Here is a 17,935-nt window from a genome sequence, read left to right on the forward strand (position 1 = left end):
CGTTGACATACACACTTTTTACTGAACGGACTTGCCTAGCATTTCTTTTGGAACGATGTTTGCTTTAATTTTGGAAAGAAAAATATGTATACTGGATATTGTACGAAATAGTCACTGGAAAACCGTGGAACAGAATTGTACTACGAAAGGATTTCACAGATAAAAACATATTTTGAAAGTTCGCATCTTTTTTCATGCACATGTTTGGAGCACAAAGTTCCACGTAAAGCTGTATCATAATCCCTTTTATTTTAATAGAGGTTTGAAGTAAAACTAAGCATTGTTTTACATTTACAGTTATATTCATTTAAGATTCAATGCATTTAAATTTTCTTCTACACCGATGATGGATTTCAATCAAATTTTCGATTCAAAAGTTGTTTGTTTCATATTACTATTTATTTACATGTCTTTATTTTTTTCTGTGTATTTTGTAAGCACACACAAAATTGCGACTTTCACTGGTAACCTAATCCCACATACGATGCAATTCATAAAGACCAAATTTGTCAAATGGCAGAAAATTCCATTTATAATCACTTTATGTTGAATTAGAATGAATTCTACCGATTCCGACTCTAATTTGGATTTGTCTAGCTAGCGCGACTGTATGTATTTATATGCTCTATCTACCAGCCAAACTAATGTGCGTCTCTGTGGTTTAGTAGATTAAAGGAGTAACTTCGTGATCCAATGATTCAAGTCGCCGGTTTTTATTTCAATGAATTTCATGTCATGGAATTTTTCAATCTTACAGTATTACAAGTTCTTGCACGTAAATATCGTACGTTCGAGCCCCGATGTTTAAGCATTTTTAGTGTCAGTCACTAATTTTTCAAATGACGGAAAATTTTAGTTGTAATGACCTATTGTTAAATTAGCTTGAATTTTACTGGTTTCGAATGTATTGTGCATTCGGCTAGCGGGTGAGACTGTATGATTTTAAATGCACCTTTTATCAACCAAACAGATGTGTGCTTCTGTGGCTCAGTCGATTAACAGACATACTTTGCGATCCAATAATTCTCGGTTCAATGTCGCGGCGGTCACTATCAGTATTCATTTTTGATGTGGAACACATCCTTATTTTCTATATAGGGGCGCAAATCAGAAACTCGAGAGAAAATACACGTAGAAATGTGGTCAGGTTTTAAACACTTACAGCTTAGTTTATTTTGTATCAATTATTGATTTCTGAGATTCGATTTGAATGTATCAAGCCACGTGTTTTCATTTATATATGAATGAAATTTTGATTAGTAGCGAGCAGTGTCCTATTTTGTATGCTAAAAATCTCCGGCATACCGGATTTCTCTGCCATAGACAACGGTTTTGAAGGAGTAAGCGAAATATCAAAGGGAAAGCATCGCTCTGATTGGTCAATCGATGCAGAAGCGAAGCATGCGAATCTATAAATAGAAGTGAAATTATAGCTAAAGTTTCAGTCCTACGCGTAGCATGCTAGAGGTAGGTTGTTGGTAGACAGCAAAACAAAAAGTGCCATAAAACTATCTGAAGCTTTAATTGGTATGCTCTGATCATGTGTCATGCAAGCTCGGATGAAATTCCATGTTATGTCGTTTTCGCCTGAGAAATTGACAGCTACCCCAGGGTAAATTTTGAGTGCTTAAGATTAATTTTTAATTTTTACCTTTTTTTATAAATATAAAAAATAGGTATAGAATTCGCACAAACTTGAGAAAAATTTTCCGAGGCCCTGTGGTCTGTGTGTGTGTATGTGTGTGTGTGTCTGTATGTGTGTTGTCAACTAAGAGGTCGAGATCTCAGAGATGGCTGGACCGATTTTGATCAAACTGGGCGCAAATGAAAAGTCTCCCCGTCACCCAGAACGCTATCGAATGGTTTTGAGATCGGATGTTTACTTTTTGAGTTATACCAAGTTTTATGTTAAAATTTTCAGTTTTTTGACAGCATCTGTCACAATTGACCTTGAAAACAGAATATATTTTCAGACTTAGATTCCGCACGGTAATACCTATCCAACAAGCCATAGATTGTTAAAATCCGTCCATTTTTAGCCTCGGACCGATTTTAGCACGGCTCGTGAGAAGGATGGCATCAATCGGGTTGAATCCTGCGGTGTTGCTGTGACATCATACGTCATTGGTTAGCAGTTGATAGTCAAATCGTATACTTACACAATTACAGTCTATAGCATAGACGGACACTGATGGCACGAGAGAAAACATAAACATATCAAGCACATGCACGTGAAAATGAACTTAATAGATTAAGCACAAAGCACCGGTATAAATGAATACCATCGGACGTGGACATGCTAGTTTGACGTTGACATACACACTTTTTACTGAACGGACTTGCCTAGCATTTCTTTTGGAACGATGTTTGCTTTAATTTTGGAAAGAAAAATATGTATACTGGATATTGTACGAAATAGTCACTGGAAAACCGTGGAACAGAATTGTACTACGAAAGGATTTCACAGATAAAAACATATTTTGAAAGTTCGCATCTTTTTTCATGCACATGTTTGGAGCACAAAGTTCCACGTAAAGCTGTATCATAATCCCTTTTATTTTAATAGAGGTTTGAAGTAAAACTAAGCATTGTTTTACATTTACAGTTATATTCATTTAAGATTCAATGCATTTAAATTTTCTTCTACACCGATGATGGATTTCAATCAAATTTTCGATTCAAAAGTTGTTTGTTTCATATTACTATTTATTTACATGTCTTTATTTTTTTCTGTGTATTTTGTAAGCACACACAAAATTGCGACTTTCACTGGTAACCTAATCCCACATACGATGCAATTCATAAAGACCAAATTTGTCAAATGGCAGAAAATTCCATTTATAATCACTTTATGTTGAATTAGAATGAATTCTACCGATTCCGACTCTAATTTGGATTTGTCTAGCTAGCGCGACTGTATGTATTTATATGCTCTATCTACCAGCCAAACTAATGTGCGTCTCTGTGGTTTAGTAGATTAAAGGAGTAACTTCGTGATCCAATGATTCAAGTCGCCGGTTTTTATTTCAATGAATTTCATGTCATGGAATTTTTCAATCTTACAGTATTACAAGTTCTTGCACGTAAATATCGTACGTTCGAGCCCCGATGTTTAAGCATTTTTAGTGTCAGTCACTAATTTTTCAAATGACGGAAAATTTTAGTTGTAATGACCTATTGTTAAATTAGCTTGAATTTTACTGGTTTCGAATGTATTGTGCATTCGGCTAGCGGGTGAGACTGTATGATTTTAAATGCACCTTTTATCAACCAAACAGATGTGTGCTTCTGTGGCTCAGTCGATTAACAGACATACTTTGCGATCCAATAATTCTCGGTTCAATGTCGCGGCGGTCACTATCAGTATTCATTTTTGATGTGGAACACATCCTTATTTTCTATATAGGGGCGCAAATCAGAAACTCGAGAGAAAATACACGTAGAAATGTGGTCAGGTTTTAAACACTTACAGCTTAGTTTATTTTGTATCAATTATTGATTTCTTAGATTCGATTTGAATGTATCAAGCCACGTGTTTTCATTTATATATGAATGAAATTTTGATTAGTAGCGAGCAGTGTCCTATTTTGTATGCTAAAAATCTCCGGCATACCGGATTTCTCTGCCATAGACAACGGTTTTGAAGGAGTAAGCGAAATATCAAAGGGAAAGCATCGCTCTGATTGGTCAATCGATGCAGAAGCGAAGCACGCGAATCTATAAATAGAAGTGAAATTATAGCTAAAGTTTCAGTCCTACGCGTAGCATGCTAGAGGTAGGTTGTTGGTAGACAGCAAAACAAAAAGTGCCATAAAACTATCTGAAGCTTTAATTGGTATGCTCTGATCATGTGTCATGCAAGCTCGGATGAAATTCCATGTTATGTCGTTTTCGCCTGAGAAATTGACAGCTACCCCAGGGTAAATTTTGAGTGCTTAAGATTAATTTTTAATTTTTACCTTTTTTTATAAATATAAAAAATAGGTATAGAATTCGCACAAACTTGAGAAAAATTTTCCGAGGCCCTGTGGTCTGTGTGTGTGTATGTGTGTGTGTGTGTGTCTGTATGTGTGTTGTCAACTAAGAGGTCGAGATCTCAGAGATGGCTGGACCGATTTTGATCAAACTGGGCGCAAATGAAAAGTCTCCCCGTCACCCAGAACGCTATCGAATGGTTTTGAGATCGGATGTTTACTTTTTGAGTTATACCAAGTTTTATGTCAAAATTTTCAGTTTTTTGACAGCATCTGTCACAATTGACCTTGAAAACAGAATATATTTTCAGACTTAGATTCCGCACGGTAATACCTATCCAACAAGCCATAGATTGTTAAAATCCGTCCATTTTTAGCCTCGGACCGATTTTAGCACGGCTCGTTTTTGGCAACATAATCGTTCGAATATGACATATATAAACCAGGGGTGGCATTATGTATCTCGATTCGACTGAAATTTTATCGAATCGACCACGTTTCGTATTATGGTTCTCGATTCGAAGTCGATCATCGAGCTTCGTTCGACTTCACTCGAAGAAGTATTAGATTATCGAGAAGTTTTGGCATTATGGAACCAAAACAATCGAGCTCGTAAACGACTGAATTCGATAAGAAATGGTCGAAGGCCTTATTACTATCGACTATGAGTTTTCGAATACGTTTTTTTTTATTTAGGTAGTTATCGATAACATCTTAGATTTTCATAAACATATTAGTATTGATAATCTTTATTTTAATGCATTGTTTTGTATATCGTTATATATATTTTGTGTGTTTGGCATATTATGTACAAGTCGAACTGTTTAGAAAGCATATTAATTGAAAGCTGCGTGGTGTTTACTTAAAATAACAAAAGTAAGTCGAAACTAACCTATGCCCAGTAACTGTAGTTTGTAATAAAATTTTTGAATCCTGTGGACAGAAAACGTCGCTCAAACGGATTGTAGGAAAAAGCTTATTCGCTCGATAACAATGAGCAAATAATGTTTCTACCCATATATCTAACTCAAGTAAATTGAAAAATTTGTCCAAACGCCTTGAATGTATTTAGAATATGTTAAAAGCATCAAATCTCGTGCTATGAGCGTATATTTGACTCTTCAATAGTACCTAAATAGATTATGAATACTACAAAGAATGGATTGCTCCTGGTATATTAGCTAAAGCAATATCTCCTAATAAATATGATAAAATACTACAAAGAAAGCTGCAAAACCTAAAAGCCTTTGATAAAACTACATGTAAAAATCTGTATAATACAGATAAATCTGTATAAATGGCATCTATGGTTATGACAGTTCGAGCAGCGTCAGTCGAAATCTAGTACCACATTGTTAGGATCTCGATCACGAGGTCGAAAGCGATACGTAATGCCTCAGTTCAGTCGAATCGACTTCAAAAATAATCGTTTCGAGCAACTCGATTCGAGATGCATAATGTCAGCCCAGATGATGGCAGATTTTTTTAATTATATTGTTTTAAACTACTTACAGCAATAAATGCTGGAAGTACATAACATCAATATACCATTCGAATCAGTTCGTCGAGATCAGCAAATGCGTGTGTGACAAATAATTCACTCAATTTTCTCGGAAAACTTCTTTTCTACAAATTCAGATTCATACGAAAAGTCGTATGCTCCCAAACAAAGTTCCTGAATTATGTTTGGTTCCGAGCTCTGGTTCCGGAACTACAGGATGATGTGAAACGAAATCAAAATTGTGTCTTCTCGTAGATGGCTGAACCGATCTAAGATTCAAATGAAATCTAAGAATCATCTAAGATTCAAATGAAAAGTTTCAAGATTCTATAAAACATCTTGCTCTTCAGTCAGATCCAACTTCCGGTTTCGGGGATACAGGGTGATTGGTATAAAAATGTCCATTCCACATAAATTAATCAGGTTTATCGTGTTAGCAGATTTGTATAGTCGATAAAAAAATTAACTTTTTTCAGTTTTGGTGGTATTTAGTTTTCGATTCAGAAGGCACCTAAAATGTAAACTATACAGCTACTCAGGTGAATTTATCTGACTTCGGCCATGCCGATTTTAGAATTCCGGTTCCAGTATAAAATCGTTTCTCAAAGCTCAATCGTTTTCTCAAAAAAGCCTAATCAAATTTCAGAAACAAAAATTCAAATTAAAACAAACTTATATTCCATTTATTTATTTATTTATTTATTTATTCCATTTATTCATCTGACAATATAATAAGTCTTAATGAATATATCAGTCAAGTTATAAAATATTCGATCGTAACACTTTCTGAATAAACTTATGTGTCGGTTCATTAAAATCGAAAAGATTTTCAACAGTGGAAAATGTTCTTATACATGTAGTTATCGGTTCATGGAATCCGAACGTCGTTCGATGATATCTCGGTTGAAATAGGCTAGTAGAACGCAGCAATCGTTGCGTGGCACGGAAATCAAGTAGAGACAAAAGTTGCGGTGAGTCGATATCGCTATTGATTAGTTTTGCCACAAACACAGCTTGTTGAATTTTCCTGCGCCGTTCCAATGAATCAAGACCTATCAGACGACAGCGATCGGGGTACGGTGGAAGGTCAAGCGGGTTTTGCCAGGGAAGATTTCTTAGAGCCAGTCGGACAAATCTTTTCTGAACACGTTCAATCCGTAAGTTCCAAACAATCTGATACGGGCTCCAAACTAAACTAGCATTCTCAAGTAGCGGTCGAACCAATGAACAGTATAATGCCTTCAAGCAATGGGGATCTTTGAAGTCACGTCCGATTTTGGCAATAAAACCCAGTTGCCGTGTTGCTTTTGAAATCAAAGTTGAGCGATGTAGGTTGAATGTAAGTTTGGCATCCAACAAAACACCAAGATCGTTAACATGATCAACTCTTTGGAGCGTTTGTCCATCAATTTGATAATCAAAATGCAATGGATTCTGTATTCGGTGGAACGTTATGACCTGACATTTCGCAGTACTGATAATCAGCCAGTTTCTTTTGCACCAAGCAACAAATGTATCGAGGAGCTGTTGGAGCCGGACACAGTCGTCAATAGATCGAATTACATGGTACAATTTCAAATCATCAGCGTAAACTAATCTGCAGCCGTTACTGAGCAGCAAAATAGCATCATTGAAAAACAAAGAGAACAGAAGCGGACCCATATTGCTGCCTTGAGGTACTCCTGACACATTCGTAAACTGAGATGAAACGCTCGAGCCCAATTTTATTCGTAAAACTCTACCACACAAGTAAGAGTATAACCAATCAATGAACTTTTGAGTTCCACCTAATCGCGACATCTTTCGAAGGAGTATTCGGTGGTCTATTCGGTCAAACGCTGCTTTTAGATCCGTGTATACCGCATCGATTTGTACCTTTTCCTCCATACGCGAAATGCAGGTCGAAGTGAAATCTAATAAATTTGTGCTGACCGAGCGTCCAGGCATAAACCCATGTTGTTCAGTTGAGATATAATGTCTAGTGCGAAAGAGCATCTCATTGCTTACAATTATTTCAAAAAGCTTTGAAGCAGCAGATAAACTTGTTATGCCTCGATAGTTTCTTACATTACGACGGTCACCACTCTTGAATACAGGGAACATGAAGGATTGCTTCCAAATCTCAGGAAAATGCCTTGCTCGAAAGATTTGTTGAAAATAATGCACAGAGGCTCAGCTAAAGCAGCAGTACAATTAGTGTAAACTGCAGCGGGTATTCCATCGGGTCCGGCTGAATACGATTTTTTCAGTTTCTTCGCAGCGGCGAGAATCATTTCAGGAGTAATTATAAACGTATCCATACGCACTAAATTTTCAGGAACGTCCATAGCAGCGACATCAGCTTCGGCGTCGGAAGCAGTATTTCCAGCAAATACCGAAGCGAAAAATGTTGCGAACAGCTCGCACGAATCCACCGTTGAGTTAGACTCCTCGCCGTCGAGACAAACATTTGGAGGAATGGATGAACATTTTCGCTTTGAGTTGACAAATGTCCAGAACTTCTTGGGATTCCGTCGAAGGTCAGTTTGAACTCGCATGACGTAATCTTTGTATAGCCGCGCGTTCAATTTACGACAACTTTCACTGGAGTGTTTGAACATTCTTTGTGTCTCAGCATTATGAAAACGACGATGTTTGCGTTGCCAGGCATTGCGATCCCGCTTGAGTTTACGTAGGTACGCTGTAGTCCAAGGAGTAGCAATGGGTCGTTTTGCTAATGGAAGATTAGAACTGAGCCATTGAAACAAAATATCACAGAATAGTGAAGACATCTCATTCACGTTATCGATTTCATACAAAACAGACCAATTAACATCCTGCAAATATGCTTGAAAGGCAGTAAAATCAATTTTTCGGTAGTTCAATGGCATTGATTCGACAATAAGCTGGGTATCACATGAAACGCTTTCACAATCAACGGGCAATGAAACAGCTAAAGGCGGATGGTGAAGGTCTACGGGTAGTAGTGGGGCAACACAACGATCAACTACCAATTGGCTCTCTAACGAACAAAATATCAGATCGAGCGTTCGTCCGAGATGATTCTTATGGCGATTCCTTTGATATAAATTCAAATAATCCATACCATCTATCAGTGTCGTACTGGCAACGGGTAGAAGAGAAGGAGATTGTGTTACGTCTGATCCATGACCCCACGTTATCCGTGGCTGGTTGAAATCACCGCACACAAAAACAATATCACTTGCGGAACTTTTGCTGCACAGCTCCGAAACAGTAGAAATGTGCTCATCGATCACACCAACTTGCTGGCTTTTATCGGGAGGGATATACACACCGCACAGAAATATCTTTCGGTCCCGCACGGTAGCACATACACACACTTGTTCGAGGCAACGACCATTCACCGTTTGTACAACAGAGCTGGCATATTTTTGAGATACAGCAACTAAAACACCGCCAAACTTTGATTTGACACTGTTTGCTAAGCTGCGGTCGCAGCGGAAAACGTTGAATGCATTTCCAAATAACTGTTAATAAATAAATTAATAAATTTTATCCATACATACAAAAATTAATTAATGTTATCCAATTATGACTTCCGGTTCTCGAATTACATGATGATGAATTTTTAAAATTCAAACCGGTATAAAAGATGACAATCCCAAAAAGCTTCAAAGTTGGACTCAAAACTGTTGTAATTTATTCGTCATATGGCCACACGAATCGGTTTGGGTTATGCTGGTTCCTGAATAACGGCTCTGGAAGTATCTTAAATTACCGTAAACTCTAAAGTGAAACTTACATATCATGGCATGTTTAATCGATTATCACAGTTCTAGATTCAAATTCGATCCGATTTGCAGTTTCGACATTACAGAGTAATGAGTAATTAAAATCTCAAATTGTCGCTTAAAACGACGGTCATTAAAATAATGTCATGAAAACTTAAACACCGAAGAATATTCATGCAAAAAACACATGTGGATTGATAAAAAAAGGTATCATCTCACTGCTAGGTGGATTAAACACGTTTTATAAGATGAACTCGATTAATAATGAGAAAAAGTTTAACGCTTCAACCGAAATCGCAGATGGTAGTAATGGTAGAGAAACGCTGTAAAAATACCTGCGTGCATACAAAACTTGAACACAAGCTTGGCGAAGAAAAGCTTTGATATTGATATCCGTATAACAAGTATGTACAAACATATAATTGCATACATTTGGGCTATTGAGGTAATTTCGTCGGCTACAAAACAAATACAAATCATGACAAACAGAGTCTATATTCTGGGTTTGAATATTCGGTGTTGGTTCCTAATAAATACCAATCTAAGCAGACTCTCGCGCATTTACGGATTCAAAAGTGTGACGATTAATTGAAAATGCCGATCATTAGAAATTTTGGTTGCCTTGTGATTTTTTTTATTTCAATGAATTTCACGTCATCCGAATTTTAGACACAATATGAAATGTTCTTTCGCGTAAATTTGCGTGAACTGCGACGCTCCATTTATGTGCATCTAAAATAATGTAAAATCACAGGGTTTTTTTCGAAGTGTGTACAGTAAGAATCGGATGCGAAGTCTGTTGAAACAGAAAGGCCAAATCCCACAAAAGGAATGTATTACCACGACTTTGCTTTGCTTCCACGTAAATTTGTGTGAACTGCGACGTTACATCTAAGTGAACTTTTCTGTGACATTTGTCTGTTTGTTGAAGCTGATAATTTCTGACAAAAATATGAACTCATTTTTGATACCAATTCATTCAGATTTATTCGGATAGTTCACAAAAGCATGCTTCTGCGTTTAAGTCACATATTTGGAAACATTTCTCAATCCAAATGTATCGGCAATAATACATTTGAACTAGTTAGTCTGGAATTCGAATGAAATAAAAAAACAAAAGATCGAGAGCAGCAGCGCGACTTGAACCGAGAAACATCGGTTACTCTACTGGACCGCAGAGCTCATCTGTTCATTGAATAATTGATAAATATAAATCAATACAGCGGCACTTGGTAGCCGAGTGCAAATTACACTTGGAGCATGTAAAATTCTGTTCGAGTGGAATATTACGTCATTTGAAAAATTAAGTAGTTGTGAATTGTATCGTTTGTAAAATTCTGCCACCTGTAAAATTCATTTTTTTTCTGTGTGCCCAGATGACGTGAATACGAATAAAACAATCTTTCGCTGCTTAACACTGCCGAGTGCAATGCGAAAAAGTAGTTGGAACTTGACTTATCATATTACTGGCCCAAGTCCAAGTAGAGATCCAGATTCTGGAACTGGATAAGATTTTATCGTATTACTAGATCTGCACAGAAAGAAAAGATGAAACTTACACGACATGTAAACCAATAGTACTATTAAACAGACGTCAGTTGAAACGAAAATCTGATTTAAAACCATGATTGATGTAAAATTACATTGAAATACATTTTCTTTTTCATTGAACAAGGCTGCATATTTACAAATCGCTTAGTTTTGTAATGTAACTTTCCATTCAATTACCTGCTCCAAATATGTGCATGGAAATAAATGTAAATTCACAAAATATTTTTATCTGTGTGGACCTGGAACTGGATCCGTAATATAGAAAGTTCAGCTCCGGTTCTAGTTCCAGGTTCAGGATTGGAATTTCGAGCTCCTGGACTCAGAATAAGTAATACGAAAGGTAAATGGAAGTCCACGACCGAGACCTGGATCAGTCATGTAGTAAGTTTAGGTTCAGTTCAGTTTAGTTTTAGCTCAAGTTGAAGTCCAAATCCATACACGGAATTCGTGCCAGACTCTGAATTCAAAATTGGCAACGAGTCCTGGAGCAAAACTTTGAACTGAATTTTAGTGCTGAATTCCGAATCTGAGTTCTGGAATCGGTTCCTGGATATGTATTCAGGGCATGGGTTCTGAAGCTGAATTCTAGAAGTAAGTGCTGGAACTGAACGAAAGAGCTGGAATCGAAAACTGAATTTTTGGAATGTATTTTCAACTAAATTAATTTCTGGATCTAAGTTCTGGAACTAAATTCGGAACGTAAATTTAATTTTGGAACTGAGTTTTGAAACAGAATTCTGGAATTGAATGATCAAAACCGGTTTTCGAGTAAGAAAATTTTGGAGCTGAACTTTGAAACTCAATTCTAAATCTGCATTCTGAAACAGGATTTTGGAGCTAAAATTTTATATTGAATTCAGGATCTGAGTTTTAAATCAGAGTTTTGGCACTAAATTTGGTAACTGTAACTGAACACTGCATCTGAATTCTGAAACTAGAATCTGAACTTTTATAAGGACAAATAAATTTTAGAGCTGAGTTCTGAAACTGGATCTTAAATTTTCAAATGGAAATTCGGAATTGTACTTAATTTTATAACTGAATACTGGATCTGAATTCTAGAACTGAACCCTGGATTCTGGAACTCGGGAACGTTAAAAATCGTCGTCCGAGCAAGGGGAAGCCTAGTTTGCAACGCGTTTCTCGATAACTGAGTTCTTACAAGTTCCTATCTCATGCCTCCCCGAGCGTCTAAGATGACATTTGGTCAATAGAACACAGAATGAGAGGGAGCGAAATGGCTTGTAGGTTGAAGCCCATCCTAAATTGAAATATTTATCATAGTATATTGCAAAATGTGGTTCTATTTTTTGTTGCATTATTTGTTATATATTGAATTGAACTATATTACATTGTATTATACATTGTTGTCATTATGATTATTATTATTATTATTATTATTATTATTATTATTATTATTATTATTATTATTATTATTATTATTATTATTATTAAAAAAACAAATATTATATTTCCTGCAGTACTGCGACGAAAGAAGAGCATAACTTACACTGCGACATTAACTGTTATATATCATAGCATATTATTTCATTATGTTATGTTGTATTTTATTTTTTTTAAATAATTAATATTATATTATATTATATTATATTATATTATATTATATTATATTATATTATATATATTATTTCGACAACGGGGAGGGGCAAGGACTATCCATCGTCATTCGAAAACAACTTCACCACATATTTTCTACATGTAAAATACCAGACACCAACGTTTTCCTTTTTGATTTTTTTTTCTAAATTTGGGAAGGTTTTACAGATACAAAATGACGAATTTGTTTCGTGAAAAACGTAGTTTTGACTTTAAACAACCACCAAAAATTTAAAGAAAATGAATAAAAATCAAACAATACCGTTGGAGTCTAGAGAAACATCTGCCTAACCTATGCTGCTTTGATTCATTGACATCTGATTAGTCTGCGCTGAGTTAACAGTGGACACCGCAAATCATGATTTCTAAGAAGCGTCCTCAAAAATGCATCTTCACCGACCTATTTCTCAATATTTTCCCACCCTACCCCCGATCCTGTAAAAAAACAACACGTTTCGTCGGTTACGTCAGTTATACCATCATATTTCCGGAACTAGAATTCACAGCCATTTGATATTCGAAGTTGCTTAATGGATTTCATGTGAACCTAAGTTTGTTGAAATCAGTTCAGCCATCTCAAAGAAAATGGAGCGGTAATAACAAAAAATCGTTGAAATGTGCACATACATACATAAACGAAGACATTTTCCAATCTCGTCGAGCTACGTCGAATTATATATAACGCTATGTGTTTCTGAGCCGCCGTTTTAAAGTCGTTTTTCCAGTAATTAAATTATTTTTCTATAGAGAAAGGCAATACGAAGTATGCAAAGTGATTTTTTTCCAAGGCTACGCATATTTGTCTCATATTCTATAGGGTTCCTATAGGATATACATGTAATAGGTAAATCGTGTATCAATAGTCATCTCATTTTTAAAGTCGCCATATTATTTCGTCTCGAATTTCAACCCACGAATCGGATACAATATATTTGCTTAGACTCTAATAGGCAATACCGAGGAAAAATAATTCTAAAATTGTTCAATGCTGCTGTTATAGCGACGAAAATACTCGAACCGAATGATTTTCATTTTACCATTAAGGTCAATCTAAAGAACAGAGACAGAAGATATCATTCTAACTAATGATAATTGGAATGAACTATTCAGTTGTCAATTGTGAACGACAGTAAATTCCTTCGATCAATAATGAACGTTACGATAATTGTCACGTACCGAGGCAATGAGTTCACAAAACGAAGAAAAGGAAATAAATGGAAGCTTAGCCACGGAGAAAATTATGGGAATAGATTTTTTTTAAAGCAGTAATTACCATCAAGTGACGCCAGCGCGATAAGAGTAAAAAAAAAATGTTTGCTCGTAGGTGAAAACTTTTTATTGCTTTAAGTTGCCTGCTCATCACATTGAAAAAACATAATTTGTATAGTAATGACAAAACTAAATAAAAATTTCGCTGTCTCATTTATAGTCATTGTTTTGATCGGCTTGCACCCTAACTGTGTTCAATTTAATAATCGCTTTAAATACTGCTTATCTGAATGTCTTATCGAAAGCAACTGATAAAATTTCTGCTTGCATAATGCTTGTTTTCAAATGCACTAACTAACATAATAAATCTCCACATTGCTGGAGGTTGCTAATCTAATCGAAACCAACTTTTTGCCGGGACTTTGAACTTGAAATGTAAACTTAGCAAGTATCGAACTGTGATCACACAGATCAACTAAACAAAAAAAGTTATCGAAAACTCGTCTCAATGGTTCATGGTAAGACGTGGCAAATTGTTTGTGCTGAATTGTTGTTGAGCTTTAGATTGTTGAAATTCCTATTCAGTTGATCACTGAATCCCGACCCGTCGCTGATTGAACACGAAAACCGTAACGGTGACCGGTGGCCGCCTCCAACCAGTTTCGCCATATGTAATTGAAAACTACTGCACGCACTTTGCAATGACGATGACTCGTCGCGACGGCAAGATCGCTTGCCATTTTAAGATAAACAAACAAACAAAAAATAAACAGGTCTTGTTCTGTTGTTGATTCCGGATCGTAGTTCTAGTTAGGGGAGATTTGCCTAAGGCGGAACACAATACCTATTTGCTCGTTTCATACCACACTTGACTTTTGAACGATTCATTACTGTCATAATCGCAAAACGAGTATTACTTATAGTACAGCTATCAATTTATAATTATTTCCTTTATTTAACTCGAGTAAGTTTACTCTCAAAAACATAATTAAAGTAGTCTTTCACTTTTTTATAGACTGCAAACCTCAATACAAAAACTGCCTAATACAATCCTAAACCACTGCATTTTGAAATTTGGCCTCGAATTCAACTGGTAATAGTGTTTTTGATCTTCATATAGATGATATCAGAAATAAGAGAAAAAGTTTTTGTCGCTTCGGTGTTATTAAAAAACTTTCTTGCATTGCCAAACGGTTAAAAGTTTTTTAAAGTGACAACATATTATAGAATAAAATTTGTAAATTCGACCTAAATCAGAAAATCCTAAACATGTGGAACAAAGGTTTGAAGCTCGAGACGTCACTTTAAAAAAATTTTAAACGTTTCGCAATGCAAGAAATTTTTTTAATGCTTTTTACAAATCACTATGCACCACTATCAACACGTTTATTTTGCATGCACTTCAATTAATCTCGGTTTAAGTCATCCTTGTCTAAAATTTGATACACAGTTATGCCTTCCAATTTGAGATATAGTATCGATCATGGATGTTACATTACTGATAACTCAAAGAAATTTTATATATAATTTAAAAGTTATATTTGAAAAATCACAAATACGGAAACCGGAAATATAAGATTTTCTTGAACAATACAAAAAACTTTTTACTTTTTTATTTTTGACTTCTGCTCAGTCAGTAATTTTTACTTTTTTTCCCGGTATTTTAACGATATCAAACTAACTAGAGATTATAAGAGGAGAAAGAATATGAAATCATAGAGCCATAGTACTCAAGGAAGAGCAAGGATGTGAAGAATAAAGTGCGGAAAAGTGAGACGTGACAAGGGTCATTTAAGTAAGCAGAAGGCTTCTCGTATCTAAACTTTTACCTTCTACCAGAGGAGTCGAACTTAGGCATCTTAAAGATACGAGTCATCCGAGTCTCTGATATGTCAGAAAGTAAAGGCAAAGGTCATTTGCCATTTACTGTCCGAACCTCCTCTTATAATCTCTAGTTAGTTTGATATCGTTAAAATACCGAAAAAATACAAAAAACTACGAATTGGCTTTTAATTGCATTATTTGTCGAATTGATACTTTCTACACTAATTTTTTTTTACCGCTTTCTACACTAAATAAAATAAGCACAATCGATTTTGCCATATTCGTCAGGTATCTCAAGACTTTTGACAGAAAGCTTGACTTAGCAAACCTGTTTTTAATGAGTAATTAGAATCGTCTTTGACGACACTGTTTGCTATTCAATTAGAGAACTCGAATTTGTTCTCCTATGGAAAATGCTTGCCAATTTAAAACGAGGGCTAATCATTCGAACATGTTTTTGTTCAAATTCCTAAAAATGTGACCGGGCTTAAGAAAAAGATCAATTTAAAATATGAATCGGCATATCTCTAGAGAATGTTTGCACAAAAGTGTGATATTCAATATACATTTTATCAAAATTAAATACTTCCTATTTATTGATATGTCATCACTCTTTTGTGTTTTTGCGCGTTTTTGGTTTTTGCCGATAGTTGGTAGAATGCTTGTACATAAGCCGTTCTCGTTAGCTTTCGTTTATGAGTATCGACAAAAATGATTTTAAAAATGAAACTACTGAAGATAGAAACACCGTGCCCCCCCCCCCCCCCCCCCGGAACCATTATTTTTAAGAAAATGATTTTGAAACCCGCATATTGTCAAATGCTCAGTCATTAACTTACTGGAAAGCACTTGATTATCAACATAATTCCAAGCCTGTTAGTATTTAAGGCCATCGTCCAAGTACCATGCGCGCGGGTGGTTTTAGGAAATTTTCGATGGAAATTTTGAAAAATTTGACAAAACCAAAAACATACAGACCTTTTTGTGGAAATTTTTGAAATTCGTGGATTTTCTATGAAAAGCGTGAAAAGGTTTTCCAAAAATGTGTCCGAATGTAATCTTTGTATCCATCATAAGGTTAATTTGAAAAAAAAAATTATGTCATCGCATTATTTTTCCAGATTGTGAAAGATCACATAAACACTCATTTTTCAGAGCTATTTTTGATAAGATTCGGAAAACCCTCCGAATTTTCCAGCCATTTTCACCCTGTAGATAGATAAAAGTATTTCAAAGGTCTGTATGTTTTTGGTTTTGTCAAATTTTTCAAAATTTCCATCGAAAATTTCCTAAATCTACCCGCGCGCGCATGGTACTTGGACGATGGCCTTAAATACTAACAGGCTTGGAATTATGTTGATAATCAAGTGCTTTCCAGTAAGTTAATGACTGAGCATTTGACAATATGCGGGTTTCAAAATCATTTTCTTAAAAATAATGGTTCCGAAAGATAAATGTGATCAAAAGACACTTCGAGGGTGGAAACCTGTTTTAATCCACCTAGTGGTGCTGTGATACCTTTCTCATATAACTCATGTTTTCATTAATATTACTAAAGAATTCTTCAGAACAATTTTTGGAATAATGAATAACAAAAAAAATTATTTGCATAAGAATAACTTCCAAATTTTAAGTTTTGACCCAAGTTAAAAGAACTTCTTCGTTTTTTGCATTCTTGCTCAGAATGACAGTTTAAACCTGTAGCTCCGGAAACGGAAATAAGATATGAACAAAGGTCGAAAGCAGTCTTTTCGTAAAGATGCTGACCCTTTTATTTGAGTCTAATAGCGTTCTTCATTGAAAAACACTGGTGGCGGGGATTGCTCTGACTTTCGTGCAGAAATGGCAATGAAACACCACCAGAATGTTTTTCAATGAAAAGCAGCATAAGTTTGTGAAAATCGACTCAGATGTTTCTGAGAAAATGAAAAGAGTTTTTGAGCTTTCGATCACTGTTTTCGATACTTTCGAAACCTATAGCTATTGAAATAGGCTTGAACCAAATTCAGAAGAATATTTACGTTTTTTGCACTATCGCTCTATATAAGAGCTTGCAATTTTATACACACTACCCTGTATTTCCGGAACCGGAAGCCAGATCTAGATAAAATTTCACACAAACTTATGAAAACCTAATACTTTTTATTTAAATCTGAGTTTACGAAAGTCGATCTGGTCGTTTCTGAAAAATTGGAGTGATTTCCGGCTTGCAGAATACTTTTCCGGTACTTCCGGAACCAGAAACGATGATCCGGGGTAACCAAAATCAACGTATTTGATCATAAACTAACCATACCAGCCTAGTTGAAGAATTTTACAGTAATTTGAATGTATTTGGCTTGATTTTTCCGAGACATGTTTAAAAACACACTACTGAAAATGAGATTTGTATACTTATCAGCCTGTAACTTTGGAACCGGATGTCGTTTCCGGATGAAATTCAGTAGAGTTATCTGGGGTTGCACGACCTTTCATTTGAATCTCAGCTTGTAAAATTTGGATAAGCA

At 35.5% G+C, this 17,935-nt stretch overlaps 1 protein-coding gene across 3 annotated transcripts in view; it reads right to left on the bottom strand.

The window, feature by feature from the left end:
- Positions 1–17,935, bottom strand: part of LOC131425324 (epidermal retinol dehydrogenase 2) — a 75,434-nt gene that overhangs the window by 16,485 nt on the left and 41,014 nt on the right. The gene's annotated exons all lie outside the window — the stretch shown is intronic.

Source organism: Malaya genurostris, chromosome 1, assembly GCF_030247185.1.
Source record: "Malaya genurostris strain Urasoe2022 chromosome 1, Malgen_1.1, whole genome shotgun sequence".
NCBI classification, from domain to species: Eukaryota; Metazoa; Arthropoda; class Insecta; order Diptera; family Culicidae; genus Malaya; species Malaya genurostris.